General features: G+C 35.2%; 1 protein-coding gene across 7 annotated transcripts in view; it reads right to left on the bottom strand.

The window, feature by feature from the left end:
- Nucleotides 1-13431, bottom strand: part of SPOP (speckle type BTB/POZ protein) — a 61688-nt gene that overhangs the window by 21866 nt on the left and 26391 nt on the right. For 4 of the 7 annotated variants that reach the window (XM_036999080.2, XM_036999079.2, XM_036999082.2 and 1 more), the window contains one exon: nt 8359-8409. The exons of the other annotated variants lie outside the window; for them this stretch is intronic. The gene's annotated coding sequence lies outside the window, so the exon portion shown is untranslated. The remainder of the gene's footprint in view (nt 1-8358; nt 8410-13431) is intronic. 7 annotated transcript variants of the gene reach the window in all.

Raw genomic sequence — 13431 nt, 5'->3', positions numbered from 1 at the left:
TGGGCAGGTTGGCAATGAAGACGTGAATTTTACATGTCAGTTAAGAGCATAACATTTGACTCTGGAGGTGTGGGGTGCAGGCTCAGCTCTACAGTGAGTGACCATAAAATACTAATTTAGGCTTATTTTGAAGTTTAAAAATTATCTGACAATTAACAATTTAAGAATTTTCTAAGCCTAAGAAAAGGACAAGGTTAAAAGCCAGTTTATTTTAATGGCTCAATTATTGCCACTGAACCACAGTGGTCCATTATTACAACCAGAAAAAAAGAAATACCACTTTGTCTTGGCCATTTTTTTCCTATCTTTTTTGCTTTTCACTTATTTTATAGCCAAGTCTTTTTTAAAACATAATATCACCTGTCTTCCAGTTTAAAAAAAATGTCCAACCCTGCAGCTAGAAAAACTGGACAATCAGCCTTAGACTCTAAGGAGCTCTAACCACACAACCTGCTGAGAGGGAAATTGACTAGGATGGCACAAAGCTAATTAATTTCACTCATTGCAGGCACCATGGACAAAGTGTTCATCAGCAAAGTAGCCTGGTGTTACATGAACTCTCCAGCACTTCATGCCAACTGCCACAGATGCCCAACAGAAAAAGAATTTTATAAAAGAGGAGGTCTTTTGAGAACCTTTGTAGGAGACAACTAGCAACAAAATATACTGTTCCTGGCTTTAAACAAGTTAAGACAAGACTGTCCAAAATCTCTAATGAGAAATTTACTTTCCAAAGATTAGCAAACTTCCTGGTATGCTGATAACTCTGAGGCTGAACATATCTGCTATATACCACCATTTATTTTCCTGTTCACTCTATTAAATCCTGACCTATGAGGCTACAACTCTTCTGAGTCACAATCAGAAATATATTAAAAAATATCTGTCAACTGCAATACTGCTTAAATTCCAATGAAGGTAGTATCAGTTAGCAACTAATAGCAATCTCTAACAGAATGCTTCCTACCAGGAATTATGAGACCATGAAGTCATTAATCGTTTTTGACAAGAGACTCAAGTCAATCAATATAATATGATTTCTAACTAGCATGTTAAACTTTGGAGAGCAGACAGAAGTAAAAAAGAAAATTTATTAATGCTGTCATGGTACACAGATAATGCTTGCAATCAAACCTACACAGTGCACTTTTTTCCTGCCCTCTTTGACACTAGGGACACTTCTGTTGCTTCCAGGACACTTTAAACTCCTTAAAAGGTATTTGCAATTATTCTTCTTTGTATACCCTTACTACCTAGCACAGCCTGCCTCAAACAAGGTATTCAACAAAAATACTTTAATGACTGAAAACATTTATCTAGTTGCATTTAAATTCATTAACTTTTCTGCTCGTTTCCTACACATATCTCTAAAAGAGTCCCTTGAACAGTGCTGAGTATATATTAGATTTGCAATGTAATGAGAATCATTAATTTGTTCTTTTGGATGAGTTACACACAAAGCCAAGGACTCCAAGGTTTGGCAGCCTATGTATCTTCATTCTATAAGGGGAGAAGACAGGGTTATGATTTCCAACATTTTGAAAACACGAATCAGTAATTTGACCTAAACTCTTACATAATCAGGATTCTTTCAGAATAGAAGATGAATTCCCTGTACAATAGGGGAAAACGTCTCAATAATTCAACCTGCAGTATATGTAAAGCTAGGCCAGAACACCTTCTGAAAAGTGTTAGACAGCCTGTGCAGTTATTTTTTACCTTTTACTTCCTAATAAGCATTCCTCCAGCTTCAGTCTAATCCAGTCACCCAGGGATTTTTTTTTAAATCAACAACTAACACAGGCATATCACATACATGATGTCTATGAATTAGCTTTATATCCATCAGTCTTAAAATCACAGGAATAAGATCTTGGAGATACTAGATTTAACCATGAAATTGTTTTGTAGGTCAAAAATAGTTGAATACTGGCAATTTCATGTGATTCTCCATAATACACAAACATGCACAAGCTAGATGCCTGAGAACCTAGCTTCTTGCCAAAGAATGGTTTGTCAGGAACTTTTTAAGAGCCTAGAACTTTTTTTCTTTTGGTTTAAAGCCTTGTACAGTTTCCAAGTAAGGAAAAATCCCAATGTCATAACTATTTTAAACCTGAGAGACGTTGCATTTTCCAAATCAGAAGATGCCAAAAAGATTGTGGACCAAAAAAACCCTAGAAGGACTCGGGTATACTCATTTTTGGGAAACTGATGTGCCCTCAAAGGAGCACTTATATTTTTTCTGTTACTCAATTCTGTGTTCTCAATCGAACACTGCTCAGGAGGTAATAACGTCTTTCTCATTACCGCAAGGACTGATTCTAATAGGTCATACTGACTTTCTCTGTTGCAAGGTTTGAATAACTTCTGAATATCTGTTATGGGTAAACTTTTTACAGTTCAAGCTAGTCCAACAAAACAGTAAATGCACTTAAAAAGAAAAAATTAGACATACTTCTTACAATGAAACAAGGGCAATTCCCTCACAGAAAGACCTCAATTAGCAAATTAAAAATTGGGGTTTCTCTCATGTCTCTTATCAGGTTCATGCTTTGTAAAATATACAAATTAAAGATAACTGCTTTTCTTTTACTGCAATATTAATGACATATAACATTGTATTTGTTTTTGTTTTTTTAATTCTTTAACAGAGAGATTTAGTATTAAGTGAATCAAAGATCAAAAAGAAAAACTTTACAGCCTAACAAAAAAGTGGGCAAAGAACAGAAATGTTAATATCAATGGTTCTCAAATAGATGCAAACATGTTCAACTCTCATTCATAATAAGATAAATGCAAATTACATGACACATTGATTCACCCAGGGAATTGGCAAAGATCAAAATGTTTGATAACACTTGCTGAGGGTAAGGAGAACATTTCTGATTATGGATAATTAGTTGTCACTCTCTCCATGAAGGGAAATACATATCAGAATGATTAAGAAATGCATATGCCCTTTGACCCAGCAATTCCACTTTTAGAGATTTACCCTACTGATATATTTAATATGACAAATATAAAAGATTTTTCACTGTGGCACTATTTGTAATCACAAAAGAATGGAAATAGGATTTATGTCCCATTTCCTAAAAAGTCCACCAATGGGACTGAGATAAATTATCACACAGACAATGTAGTAATAAGGATCTGTTTAAAAAAAAAAGAGGAAGCTCTATTTAGATGCGAAAATATTTACTTTAATGTATATATAGTATCTCTGTATTATAGACTCCAGGGAAATAGGTTACTTCTAAGGAAGGAAACTGGATACGTGGGTGGGAAGCAGAATTTCTATTGTATTCCTTTTTTGCATTTTTTACATTTTGAATCATGTGAATATATATTTTTTTGTGTGTGAATATATTTTTGAATAATAGATTAAAAAGCTAAAGGGAATTGGCAGCCTTTACAATTAATTTCTCTAAATTATGAGGTGGCTTATAAATCAGACCCTTACAAGAAACCAGACAGGAATTCTTTAATGGCTTCTATTGCTATTCAAATAAAATCTACCTTCTTTCATGACCACTAAGGCTTCAGTGCACCTGTTGATGACCTCATTAAACACCTACTCTTCTCAATCCCCATGCTTCAGTCCCTCAGACTTTAATCCTATTTGCTGAACACTTCAGGTGCTTTCCTCAGCCTGAAAAACTCTTTCTGCCCTCAGATCTTTTCATAGCTGGCTCCTTCTTTAGGTTTCCTTGTCAAATGTAATATCCTCACAGAGGTCCTCCCTGACCACCTGACCTGAAGTAGCCCCCACTTCTACCCTATCCCTCTCTCTATTTTATTTTCCCCTTTCTTATCACTATCTGAAATTATCTTATTTTTTCACTTGTCTATTGTCTTCCCCACTAGAAGTTCAGCTCAATTTGAGAACAGCATCCTCCTATGCCTAAAATGGTATCATTACAGGTACTCAATAAATATTTGTTTAATGAAATTGTTGAATAACAACTCATTGTCTTTTGCAGTCATGTTTTCCCTGAATGAGCTCTAGTGAAAAGGTTAAAGTTTGGGGTTGCTGAATGAGTAATAGCTATAGAAATCCAGGCATACTTTTAAAACAGTAGAACATTTAAGAAGGAAAACTATCAGTTGATCTCACTCCAATTTTAAAGAACTTCTTCAATACATTCCAAAATTACACACTTCTTGATTTTAAAAAAGTCCAAGAAAAGAGAAAAGGGAAGCCTGCAGGGCTAAATGAGGAGTTCCTGAGTCCACAAGACAACATTTATATAAGCATATTTTCCAGAATAAGTCAATCCTGGTTATATAATGGACTATATAATAGCAATTACACAGTCAAGGAGCAGCTGTCAGGAACTCAGGCTGGACCTCTAAGTTCAGGTTAAATTCAATACAATAAAATTCCAATCTATTGATTAAGTTGAGGCAGATCCTTAGCATTTACTTAGATTTTACCTATAATTTTCATATCTGACAAGGGATTTAATTCCCTTAAAACTGACATGTAGAGAAAAGATAATGAATACTAAATATATATACATATAAACAGACAAACAGACAGACAGGCATCTTTAAAACATGTCTAGACACATAAGTAAGATTTTTCTATACCAGGCTAAGATGTAGAACACATTTTCTTCAGCAGCCAAATATTTAATTAAGAGTTAATTGCTTTTGCAACTGATAAATATAAGGAAAACTCAGAAGCAATATACTATTATGTATGCATGTCAGTACCTTTAAGATCTTCCCAATTTAGATACCTCGTAGGCAAGCATAGACTCGGAAATGACTATAGAGGATCAGATATGCTTTCATACATAAAAAGGCTTTTATTCCTTCTTCTCCTCAGTCTAAGTGTTATTGGATCGAGTTTTATAGAAATAGTCTGGCTAGTAAGGCTCGTCCAGATAAAGTCAAAATGAAGATGAACAAGAAGGTACATGAAAGAATTCCAAGTCACAGAAAGCGATGGGATAACCAACAGAGCACTCCCACTGACTCTCAAAGCTCAGTGTACGCTGACTGTTTACAGCCTTACTGCCCTTCTCTGCAGGTTATAAATAACTACTAAGTGTCCTTGTCCCCAAGGAGACCTTAGTAGCCAGCTCAAAGGTTAAAATATGGAATAATTCCCCCCGGATGAAACCTTTCTAGTTAGCAAGAAAATCAAAAAGCAGAACAATGTATTGCCAATTTAAGTTAAGGGTTGGGAAATAATTTTCTCCCCTAAAAACTATTCACTATGTAAGAGTTGTTGATATAGACATATTGGCATAATTCCCTAACCCAAACATATGTCCAGAGAGAATGCAATGTATGCTCTGTTCCAAATGCAGAGGTCTGTCCTGGAAAGGGGCCGATGCCACTCACAGTCTTATAGGATTGCATCTCCTTAGGCCTAAAAATGACTTCTTGAGTCTTTGTTTTGCTTTTTAATTTAGATACAAATGACTACTGAGCTAAATACATCTACCTAACGATGTCAGAGGAAAAAATTCCTGCCACCACTTGGATGGAGGCCCCAGCAGAATAAACCGTGGCAGCGACAGCACAGGGCTCACAAGGGCTGGGCTAATCCATCAGGTGAATTGCTCTTGCTGTTGTTAATTACTGAGCCCCTGCTAGGAAAAAAACTTTTCCACCTGCTTAAAAAAAGACAAATAGGGTTCATCAGATTAAACTTCTCCACACATTACTTTCAAAATCCATCATTTGGGAGATGTCCAAAATGGAATGACATGAATCCAAATCAGCAAACAAACCTGATTATAAAGGAGCTACGTCACTTCAAAGTGGATCTCAGTTCCAAAGGAAAACACCTTTAGAAATGAAGCTAGATAGGCAGAAATAAAGCTAGATAGGCAGAACCAAACAATCATCAACTTCTCTCTTCTCACAAATTATAATAATGCATTGATTCCACTGAATGGCTTGGGAAAAAATCTCTAGGGCCACAGAGAGCAGACTTAGGGAAGATGAAGATTTTATCATCCTATTATATCCTATTATGTGTTATCAAAGATTTCTCCTCTAGGTTGAGAAGACTTATTATTAAAACAAGAGCTGGAACAGAATTTTCCAAAAGGAGAAGAAAAAGGAGGAGGAGAAGCCTTGTAGGATTCCATCCCCTTAGGCCTAAAAAAGACTTCTTGAGTCTTGAGTCTTTTTTATAGACCCATAAAACCTATATAGACCTATATTTCACATAGGCCCATGTTCCTTACCTAGAAACTGTCTGCAGAAAATAAATCCTTTCTTCTAAAGTTATTAAAAATAAGCCAATTCCTATGTTAATGTTAAGGTTCTAACTAAACTAAATGAAACAAAGTAGGGGGGGGAAAACTTTATGGCTAAGAAGATTCTATGTATTATGTAATTTTCAAGTGTATTTTTTTATCATGGTATCATTGATATACACTCTTATGAAGGTTTCACAAGAAAAACAATGTGGTTTTTAAATGCACCCTTATTATCGAGTCCCCCCCTAAAACCCCATTGCAGTCACTGTCCATCAGTGTAGTAAGATGCCACAGAGTCCCTATTTGTCTTCTCTTAACTACACTGTCTTCCCCTTGACGGCACACACACCATATGCACCACTCATGATATCCCACAATCCCCTTCTCCCTCCCTCCCCACCCACCCTCCCCCACCCCTCCCCTTTGGTAACCTCTGGTCCCTTCTTGGAGTCTGAGTCTGCTGCTATTTTGTTTCTTCAGTTTTGCTTCATTGTTATACTCCACAAATGAACTCCCAAAGCTGTTTTGAGATTTGAGAGGTTTTAATTTTTCACCCTCTCCTTGCAACTACAACTATAAAGAACCTTACAAAATCCAAACAGTAAACGGATGAAAGGCTTCACCCTGATACAATTTAAGTATGTTAAATCTGCAAGGAATTCAAAAACAGAAGAGTCATATTATGAAACAAATAGGCAGAGGCTGCAAAACTCCACAGGATCCTCTGGCCTTTCTAGAAGCCAAATTCAACATGTGGTTGGTTCTCTTTGGCCATCTATATTTTAGTTAAGCCATTTAAAAACATTTCTTCCTAACACAATTTGTCTACAGAAAAAGCTCCTAGAATGCACAGGAGAAAACCTAAATTGGTTTTAGGGTATACAATTTGGAATAGGTTCATTAACTCAGAGGCTGAAAGGCTCAACTGCTCCAGAGCATTTGTATTTACAAAGGAAACTAATTCTCTTCAGCATTAACTACCACTATCTAGCAGTACAGAATTCAGTATTCACTGGAGACACTTTTCTTTATGGGACACCTAGAGTTCCCTCTAGCTATGAAAGAGAAATCAAGGTATAAGTATGTGTTAATCTTCTCCTTTAACTATAGCCTCAAATGAAGAATTCTGAGAACTGTCTATTTTACATAGACCCATGGTCCTTACCTAGAAACTATCTGTAGAAAATAAATCCTCTCTTCTGAAGTTATTAAAAATAAGCCAATTCCTATGTTAATGTTAAGGTTCTAACTAAACTAAATGAAACAAAGGAGAAGCAGGAAGTTCTCAGTTTTAAATGTTCATTCCAAGATTCATGACACAGGAAAAAGCAAAATTACACAGGCAGACAAAACAGGGGAAAGTTAGGCAGAATGTATGTCTTAACAGAATTTCCTGGCTCCTGACGACTTGTGTCAGATTTTAAAGATTAAAATGCAGTAACACCTACTTCACCCAATAAAACTCTGTAAAAACATACATAAACATTTGAGGCAAGAATCTCATACCACAAAGTAAGAATTTCAAGATGCTAGTCAAAATGTTAAAGACTTTTTAAAGTTACCCATAGAGAGATGAGCCTTAAGGCACATACACAAAGGCACTCTGCCCTGAATCAAACTCCTTTAATAGGGTAAAATGAAGCCCATGAATTGCTTTAAGATATCTCCTTTTATAAACTGTAGTTCTGATTTCCCCGAAGATCTTTTCTAGGTAGAAAATAATCTTACTCTAAGGTCTCCATATCATATATTATCATCTGTTGATTAAAAATTTAAATCCGAACATCCTTTCCCCTTTCCACCATTAGTATAAAGCCTTATCCTATATAACAGCAGTTACCAGAGATCTGAATAATAGCCCTGGTTTACTCCAAGAAAGAATATTTAGAATAAAACTTCTTTCAAGGCTACTTATAAAAAATGTTTAACATTTTTGTTATGCTCATTATTAGAAAAAAAACTTATATGTTTACCTTATATGACTTCCAATTTTACATACCATTTGCACTGTAATAAACAGATTACACTCAAGATACGCATTTTTTAAAGTCATGGTAAATATTTCTATGCATTTCATTCAGCTTTTTCCTCATGACCTTAAGCTATGTTTAAAATAAACTATGTAAAAACTCACCAAGTCAAGTCAGTAGGAAGACTCTAATTTGTCTTGTCTAACAGGAAATCTCTGTTGGAAATAGAGACGATGAATCAGACTCAACTAGATTCTGAATCTCATACAAGTCTTTACTTACTTTGGCTACACTGAAGAGTAAAAATCTTACAAAAAGCAGATAATACATTTGCTAGGATTTACTAGTATTTCAACAATGGTTCTGAATTTTTTGTCATCTCTCAAGAAAGATTATATACTTAGAAATGAACATCAGAAAAACCCAAGCTAATTCTTCTAATGAGCTGGCCTATGAGTGCAGCAAAAATGAAAGACGTGACTTGACCTGTATTGATGCTTACAATAGGGGAGTGACCCAACTTTTGCCAGCTCTCTCACAGAATGCTGGAAGAATTACTATGAAGTCTTTACATAAAATACCCTTTTATAAAAAGTGCTCAGTGGGTGGTTAGCCAGAGACGGGTAAGATTCCTCAAGGGAGGAACAACCTAAGACAGGCACAGTCGCAGGGAGGCCATCAGGTGAGAATTTGGGGATCAACAGAGGTGAGGCTCAGAACCTCACCCCCCCTGCTTTGAGAGAAATCTTCTGCATCCGTGGATGTCTTGCTGCCCTTGTCTAGCCTGGATTAATACTTAGTCCATAGGCACACACCTGATCATCTGATCATCTACATTTGCCTTCTTACAGCACTAAACTATGTTTTCTACCTTTATCTTGCATCTACCTACCACTTCAGCATTTTATTAAAAATAAAAATAATAATAATAATAGGAGAAATGTGGGATCAACATATAAATCAAGTACAAAAATCAAATGAATATTCATATTTGACCTGATGGTTTATAGGTCATATTGCATGATCAAAACCGAAAGTTTCTGTGATGAATGCCCTTGTACTGTTCACCATGTAAGAATTTATTCACTCTGTAAGAATTCGTTCACCATGTAAGAACTTGTTCGTTATGCTTCAGAAGATTGGAGACTGACGAGAATTAGGCTTGAGATGGATTAATGATTGTACATTGAGCATTGACCCCCCTATACTGAATTTTATTGTTGTTAACAACCATTTGATCAATAAATATGAGAGATGCCCTCTCAAAAAAAAAAAAAAAAAAAAAGAAAAATAGTAAAAGGAATTAGAAAAAAAAAAAAAAAAAAAAAAAAAAAGTGCTCAGTGGGTCAATTATACTAAAGCAAAATACATTTAAACAAAGCCATGTATCCTATGGTTTTAATAAACAGTGCCACACTGAGGGTTCTTATTAAAGATTGGTGAGGTATTTTAGCTAAATACTACCTAATGATCTGCCACAGTCTACAAAGTGACTCCAAGCGGAAACAGGGTTAAGAGTGTTACAAAGCTTCTAGGAACCTAGCGTAGGCAGAAAATTCTGGTGCTATCTTCCCTTTTGTGGGAAAATGAAGTACTGCATACATTGTGGGTGATTCTTTAAAAATAGAATCTTTTCCTGAAAATATAAACACTAACTTTAACTGGTAGAAATAAACTTCTCTTATTTTGGTAAACCAAGTCTGGTTACTGTCAGTATTGGAATGAGCCCTCACCAAAAACTGTCCTAACTACAGATGGTAAACCAAGATAGTCTTGATCATATTTAAAAATAGAAGAGTCAGGTCAAATTAATTGTAACAAGTAAATATTTACTGAACACTAACTGTGCAGGCATTCTTTGAGACAAAGTGGTGAAAAAAGACAGACGAAGTTCCAGACACCCTGAGGGTAGGCAGATAACTGCCTGTAAGACTTTCTAAGTAACTACCCCTCTGCAGAAGATACTAAGGAACTCTAACAAATGAAAATGCTCTTAAAGCAGAAACCTATACCTTTAGGCCTTTATTCTGTTTTTTTTTTAAGGTTTTGTTTTCTCAGTTAGTTTGCTAGAATGAACATCTTTAGGTCCAGTGGATTGGAAAAATTTAAAGAATCTCACAAAACTGGTGAGGACTGGGAGGAAGGACACCCTCACTCTTTTGGTAGGACAAGTTATTAAAACCACTTTGGAAAAAGTTAATTATTATCTAATAAAAACTAAAGATCTAGCATTTCCACTCCCAAATTATGGCCCAGAGAAACTCCGGCACATACATCTCCATCAGCACACATAAACAAGAATGTTCATAGCAGCATTATTTATGATAGTCGTAAACATCATCAACAGTAAAATAGATACATAAATTGTGGTATATTTGTATAACAGGATGTCATATGGCAATGAAATTAAACTATAGTTATATATAACAACATGGATGAAAGATACAAACATAGTGTTAGGTTCTGAAAGAAGACACAAAGGACACATACAGTATTATTCCCTTTATATAAAGTTCAAGAATGGACAAATTTAAGCTACAGTGGTTTGCAAATAATCCTAGGTGGTAAAATCATAAAGAAAGTAAGGAAATAATTACCACAAACATCAGACTAGTGATACCTATGAGCGACAGTAAGGGCTATGTCTAGAAGGAATACACAATACAGCAAGCTTCTTCTGGGTGTTGGTAATGATCTATTTCTAGGTCTAACTGGTGGTTATACAGTTGCTTTTTACAATTAATCTTTAAACTATAGTTATGCTTTATGTATTTTTCTACATGTTATATTCCATAATAAAAATGTTTGAAATGTACATAAAATATTCTAATAGAGTATATATACGTAAGGGTAAATATATAATATCTTGCATAGAATACACTCATGATTTTTTTCCAAGACAATTCAGGATAACTCAGTAATAAAGCAGGGCCAGCCAGGAATAAATATCTACAGACAGGTTTTCCTATTGTACTTCCTTTCTTTGAATTTAAATATAAATACCTAAGATCTATATTTCAGGGAAATTTTCAGGACTGACACATATGTTTAAATCTATATATGCCTGTACAGCACAGAGAAGACAAGTACAGACTCTATAGCATCTTATTATGATGATGGACAGTAACTGCAATGGGGTGTGTGGGGTGGCACTTGATAATATGCGTGAATGCAATAACCACAATGTTGCTCATGTGAAACCCTTATAAGATTATCAATGATACCTTAATAAAAAAAAAATCTATATATGCCTGCTCACCAAGAGCCATTAGTTAAAACCTGAATTATTTAAGAAATAAACAAAAGCTTTGGAAAAAGCAAACCTAGAACAAGTATTTTTTGGTATTACCTTTTTAGTAATCGTGGCCTCTGATGGAACCCCTGACTTCCCATCTCAGGCTGAGTAAAAACCAGTCCTTATGATGGCTGAGAAGGCCCTGCACAATCTGGACCTCACTCTCTCTCCCACCTCATCTCCAATTACATTCTCCAGAGCTATGTTCCACCCATGCTGCCTTCATTGACTGCTGTTCCTCAGACAGAATAGGCTCATTCCTACCTCAGGACATTGTACTTATCCTTTTCTCTACCTGACTAACTAAGGGGAAGCCCTTGATATACTCTTGGTGCACTCCCTCACCATTGTTGGGTCTTTCCATAATGGTCACCATCTTTGTGAGGTCTTCCTTGACACCCTTACAAATGTAGTCCCTTTCCTCCAGAGCCACAATCCTATTCCAGCTTCATTACTTTGTTCTTTTCTATAGCACATAAAGTCCTGTACTGCAAAGTATCTGGGATGTGAGAAGACAGTGTCTTATGTTTTACTGCTGCAGCCAGTATCTGGCACATGGAAGGCCAGAAATAAATACTTATTTAATAAATTATAGACTTAATCTTTTTCTTTTGGATTTTCTATCCTTGAAAGATAGACAGTAACTGAACACATTCCAAAACCAGAATGTTTCCCCTCTCTGTATATCAAATTTATTAACAAAATTTGTTTTACTAACAAGTTTCAAGTTTACGCTCTTATTGGATTTAATGAGTCACAGGTAAGACTTATTAAAAGTGGATGCAAACTAAATTGTATTTTCCCCAAACAAATGTGTAGTGTCCACTTTAATGATAACAATGCTGGGAGAGCCCAGGGCGGAGGCGGCCTCTCTCACACCACAGGTGCAGGTGTACACTGGCATAACTGCTGTGGGACCAACCTGACAAGATGTAGCATGAAGACTGAGTGACTGCTTCCTTTAGTTACCCTTTTTGTTATTCTTAAGTGGTTTAAAAAATGAGCATGTTTTATAGTTAGAAAAAAGGTTTGTTAATGAAAGAATTATGAACAAAATATAGCTTCAAGAAGTTCTTTAAATTATATTTTGACTCCCACAGAAACAATAAAGGCTTCTGTTATGGATCCAGATGATATATTCCAAGGTGACTACAGTTAGGAAAAAAAAATATTTTTGACTTAGGACTAAAAAATGTTATAGTATAGTTCTATAGTAAAAGGAAAAACAAAACTCCATGGTATTAGTGTTCCATATAAAAACATTATTTTATTCTGAAGAAATATTTAAAATAGGAACATTTCTCCACAGCATAAAATGTGGAATTCACATGATAAAGAGCAGGTAAGAAACTTCATTCAAGTTAGAAATTATAGTGGTATACGGAAGGTAATTCACTAAAGAAAACAGCCTACGGACTGACATGACAGATACTTTTGAGCACACAGATAGAGCTTACACTTTTGATGGAATACTTCAACCTAACCTAAAGTCAGAGAAAGCCCAGTTCCAAAGGTTACTTTCAAACCACAATACTTACAACCTAAACCATATCCTAAGATACGAACAAATCTGAGAAAATACACAGATATTCTACAGTTATATTTATTACTAAGATTTCCATTTAAAATCTTATCAAGTCTTTTTAAAAAAATACTTAACACATGAATTCTCAAATTCTTAAAGATAATTGACATATGATATAAAAGGTGGCTGCCCTAACTAGCTGTTAAAAAGGGAAGTCCTACTCAAAATACTTAGAGAAAAGTTATTATTAGAAAAGAGTAACAATTTTTATTTATAACACTTCTTCTGCAATTCAAGTGCTCCAATCCAAAGTCTGAATTGGATCCACATTTAAAGGAGAGAAAACATGGAACACAAAAACTAAAAATATACTCAGCTTCACAATTATGGATGAAATATATTGGATTAAAAACTCCA

Source organism: Manis javanica, chromosome 4 (assembly GCF_040802235.1).
Source record: "Manis javanica isolate MJ-LG chromosome 4, MJ_LKY, whole genome shotgun sequence".
Taxonomy (NCBI): domain Eukaryota; kingdom Metazoa; phylum Chordata; class Mammalia; order Pholidota; family Manidae; genus Manis; species Manis javanica.
This window is presented reverse-complemented; position numbering and strand designations above follow the sequence as displayed.